The sequence below is a fragment of the Alosa alosa genome, chromosome 10 (genome assembly GCF_017589495.1).
Source record: "Alosa alosa isolate M-15738 ecotype Scorff River chromosome 10, AALO_Geno_1.1, whole genome shotgun sequence".
Classification (NCBI taxonomy): domain Eukaryota; kingdom Metazoa; phylum Chordata; class Actinopteri; order Clupeiformes; family Clupeidae; genus Alosa; species Alosa alosa.
In genome coordinates this window covers 31669897-31674896 of record NC_063198.1, presented here as the reverse complement: position 1 = coordinate 31674896, position 5000 = coordinate 31669897, and the positions used below count along the sequence as shown (strand labels likewise).

Below are 5000 nucleotides of genomic sequence, written 5' to 3'. Positions count from 1 at the left end.
GGGGGTCCAGTCTCCATAATTTTCCCGAGATTTGAAATCGAGTCCTTTTGCGGAGCTGCAGGAGGGCTGGGTTCAAAGCGCTCAGCAGGAAAACACGTGAATGTTTGGAGCAGCGTTAAGCGGAGCCTTCTCAGTAGGCAGGCTGGCGTTTTCCCCCCTTCATCAGGAAAAAAAGAACGAAGAGAGAAAAAGAACAAAAGAACTACAGAAACGATGCTATTGATCCCCAGCAAGGTTATGATGCATGTTTTTATTTTTTGCCTCCCTCTAAGCCATTTTGCGTTGGAAGTCTTTGAATTAAACGCCTCAAGGAAGAGGCGGCATTTTCATGGTCTTCTGGATTTTATTTTATTTTATATTATTTTTTATATCTGAAAATAACTCTGGCCCCAGCTAGCTGGCACGCTCAGTATTCTTGAGACACACAGCACCAGGCACAGAGAGAGACAAACAGAGGGGGAGAGAGAGAGCAGGATCGTCCATCACCTTCCTCAAGGTCACCCCTGCGTTAGCCAGGCCAGCTCTCTCAGACGCACCACCTGCATACTGCTGGGTGGAGGACCCTCATGGTTGTGAGCTGTTGGCGTCTGGCTCCATAGTGTCTATCCATACGGGGCTGTGTGGTGGGGGAGAGGTGTAGAGGGGAGCAGGGAGAGGAGGTTGCCTGAAGGCTCTCTTTCTCCTCAAATCTCCTCAGCCAGCCTGCTTCTTTTGTGTCCTATTCTGGGCTCCTTGTTCCAAAGGCAGAGTGTGGCCATGCTAACATGTGAGGCGCTAGATTTACCCTGTTTTATCACTGTCGTCTTCTAACCCCGAGTCTACATTCCCTGCTCGCTTATGTTTTGGTGGACGTGTCTCCTTCTCCTTTTGCCCTCTATCCCTTTCTTTCTTTCTTCCTCCCCCCCTCCCCCATCTCTCTCTCCCTCCCTCTCTCTCTCTCTCTCTCTCTCTCTCTCTCTCTCCTCTCTCTCCTCTCTCTCTCTATCTCTCTCTCTCTCTATCTCTCTCTCTCTCTATCTCTCCCCTCTCTCTCTCTCTCCACATCTCTCCCCCTCCCCACACACCCTCTGTGTTCTGTGTTCATTGAGCCTCACAGGAGTGTGAAGGGTTGCGTTGGTGTTGTGTGTTAACGGAGCGGCGCTGTGCACTGTGGCTCCACCTGACCTGTGTGCGGATGGGAGGCCTCTCCATATTTACCCAGGCTTTCAGGCGGGGGAGTCAGGGGAGGATAGGCCCATATACACACACACACACACACACACACACACACACACACACACACACACACATATATGTGCACACACACACACCACACACCACACCACACACACACACACACCACACACCACACACACACACACACACATGTGTGCATATGTGCACACACACACGTGATGCATTTTACAAAGAGTTAGACTTGTTTACATACTCATACACACTCACACTCACACATGTAAACTTATGCTCAGCATGTTCCTAAATCTTATCTCTCTTCACTTTGTGTTTATGTGTGTGTGTATGTGTGCACATTAGGGGTCGACCAATTATCGGCCGGGCCAATTATTAGGGCCGATATTTAGCATTTTTATAGTAATTGGTATTGGTCATTTTTTCCATCGATAAGCCGATATTGAAATGGATAAAGAATGAAAGCAGCTACTTTGTCTGTAAAAGCGTCTCTCACTCCCCTGCATTTGCTACTCTGTGGTCAAGAGCATTGTCCGCCCCACTACACCGTCTGATTTGTTAGTTAGCACGAATGCAGCCAATCAGGATCGAAGACTGAACACAGACAAAGTTTAGGATTCTCACTGAGGCAGTGTAGATGGGCTTCAGCTGTACGGAGCTATTTTTCGAAGGTAAGGAAGGTAGGAATAGCTAGAATTTTTGTTAAACTGTTCAACCGTATCACTTGCCATCACGCATGCACCTCTTCCTCTCCCTCTCTCGTGCACTCACACACACGATGGCAAAAGCATCCTCTTTGTGACAGGTCCCTTAACAAGCGCATAGCCCCTTGTGTAGGCCTAGTCTATGAAAATAATTGCTATTACTCAGTTCTTGGATTAATATCATACACAGGATCTACATGTGATGCAAGTTGATAGACAATTGTGTATCAAAAGAAGAAAGAAAAGTTTGCATAATTAAATGCTTTTGAATGATTTTTTTGCAGCATATCACCTTTACGATCTACCCCCCTTTTTGACAACTGACATATCGGTTATCGGCCTCCTGTTTTGATAATAATTGATATCGGTATCGGCCCTAAAAAAAACCCATATCGGTCGATCCCTAGTGCACATAGCATTTCTCCCCTGTTGTGGTTCCTATAACAGCCCACCCCCGGCCTCCCAGCCAACACTAAACAATATTTAATCCAGCTGCAAGGCCTCATTTGGTACAGATAATGCTTTCTGGAATGGCTGTTGATGGCATGGAAACGACCCCCCCCCCCCTCTCTCCCTCTCCCCTGCCTGAATAAATGATTGGCACGTCTGCACTAAATGTGCAAGTAGCTTGGCACTTAGCATCATCTATCATCCCTGTAGCATCAGCAAGGCCACGTGGCTTTCTCCATTAGCCATAAGGAGGATAGAGAGAGAGATGGAGATGGAGAGAGTTCAGCAATGACTCTTTGGAATTGGGAAAAACAAAACAGATTCAGTAGAGAGCGATATAAAAAGCCAAGCCAGATGAGAGTACCACCCGACACAGCGCTCACTGATTTTGTTTTTGGATTTGTTTTGTCCTAGCTTGATGCTTGAAGATGAGAGGGCTGAAAGGGTGAGGTTTTGGTGTGTGTCTGTGTGTGTGTGTGTGTGTCTGTGTGTGTGTGTGTCTGTGTGTGTGTGATGGTTTTCTCACCCGCACCACTTCACGTTTTTTTAAGCAAGACAACACAAAATATGAGGCCCCCTTTATTGTGTCCTGATGAGGGTCGTCCCACGTTCTCAGTCACTATCTTGTATTCCGTTTGCATTTTCTTTCCTTTTTCTGTTTTTGACCCCCCCCCCCCGCCCTTCTTCACAATGTGTATGGCGGACATGTCACCACCTGTCACTTTGGCTCTTGGTGGAATGCCAACTGACTACAGATTCGTGGCTCGATACAAAAAAGGTTAAAATATGTAGGACCCCACCACGCAGACGGGCCTTCTTCTCTTATTTATGGGAATGATGTCCATGCTCCCTCTTTCTCTCTCTCTCTCTCTCTCTCTCTCTCTCTCTCTCTCTCTCTCTCTCTCTCTCTCTCTCTCTCTCTCTCTCTCTCTCCCCTCTCTCTCTCTCTCATATATCAGCCTGTGCTTTACACGGTCGCGTGAGCATTTAAAGTGCCACCACGGCAGGTATTATTGTCGTTAATCATTGTCTGTTGGACGCCCTGTGCCGTCACAGGGAGGCATTAGGCCCGTGGTTGTCGGCGGGCTGAATGCATAAACACACAGTGAGTGATCCATATTAAGGGACTCCAGGAGTGTTTACGACTGAAATAGATCAAAGGCAGGCTGTGCGTCGGGTCTTTGTGTGAGGATCACAGCTCTGTGGAAGGTGTGTGTGTGTGTGTTTGTTGGGGAGGGGGGCGGGACAGAGGTGATCTGATGAGAGAGGAGAAAAAGAAAATGTGTGTTGTTGCCCTAAAGCCATTTGGATCCCTCTGCAAAACAGACTTCGCTGAGATATACAGGGTTCTTTACATCTGAAGTGTGTGTGTGTGTGTGTGTGTGTGTGTGTGGGGGGGTTGTATTTTCTATTTCACCATAATGGAAAAGAGATTCTATGTGTGTTGGGATGCTCATAGGGTTTTGTTGGGAGGGCTCAACCATACACACACACACACACACAAGCAGAAACACACCTTTACACACATACTTTGACAGTCTGCCCAGTGAATTTGCTATGAGTTGTTTGTTTCATTGTGACTTGTCCTTTTTGGTGATCATGATTTAGCTTGTGTCATTTCATCCTTTTAGTGGGATGTTAAACACACACACACACACACACACACACACACCTTAAACACATTAGCCTGGGCAAAGCACTCCATCTTCCTTGATTAAAGGCCTCTCATCCACCCCTCATCAAACGCCCCCACCCCACCGGTTTCAGGATGTTTGGGCACCACCTTAATCCCACAGATGGAATGTGTCTGTAGAACTGCGATGACTCACTCGGTACGTCACCATGACAACTGCCTGGCAGAGGGAGGAAGAGTAAGGGGAGTGAGGCGGCAAGTGTGTGTGTGTGTGTGTGTGTGTGTGAGTGTGAGAGTGAGTGTGTGTGTGTGTGTGTGTGTGTGTGTGTGTGTGTGTGAGTGTGTGTGAGAGTTTGTGTTTGTGTGTGTGTGTGTGTGTGTGAGTGTGTGTTTGTGTGAGAGTGAGTGTGTGTGTGTGTATGGTGTGTGTGTGTGTGTGTGTGTGTGTGTGTATGGTGTGTATGGTGTGTGTGTGTGTGTGTGTGTGTATGGTGTGTGAGTGTGTGTGTGTGTGTGTGTGTGTGGGGGGTTGGGGGTAGATGGGGGTACACAGTTGGCTGAGCAGCATGTTGTCAAGAAGCTGAAAAGCCTCACTGCACCTCCTGAAGCTGTCACACTTCTGAGGCAGCTGGAATGATTGTGAAATTAGCGCTCGCCGCTCCAAGCCAAGCGACTACTGTAACATCACAGACAGAAGCCGCGCACTCGCGCCGGACGATTGTGAAATTAGCGCTCGCCGCTCCAAGCCAAGCGACTACTGTAACATCACAGACAGAAGCCGCGCACTCGCGCCGGACGATTGTGAAATTAGCGCTCGCCGCTCCAAGCCATCCAAGCGACTACTGTAACATCACAGACAAGCCGCGCACCAGCGCCGGGCGGTGTAAGTGCGCTTCGCCGCTCAAATAGCGACTACTGTAACATCACAGACAGAAGCCGCGCTTTTCGCGGGGCAATTGTGATCGCGCTCGCCGCTCCAAATAGCGACTACTGTAACATCTGAGCAAACGCGCTTTTCGCGCCCG

The 5000-nt window shown here is 48.4% G+C and overlaps 1 protein-coding gene across 1 annotated transcript in view; it reads left to right on the top strand.

The window, feature by feature from the left end:
- Window positions 1–5000, top strand: part of ptprga (protein tyrosine phosphatase receptor type Ga) — a 217869-nt gene that overhangs the window by 142867 nt on the left and 70002 nt on the right.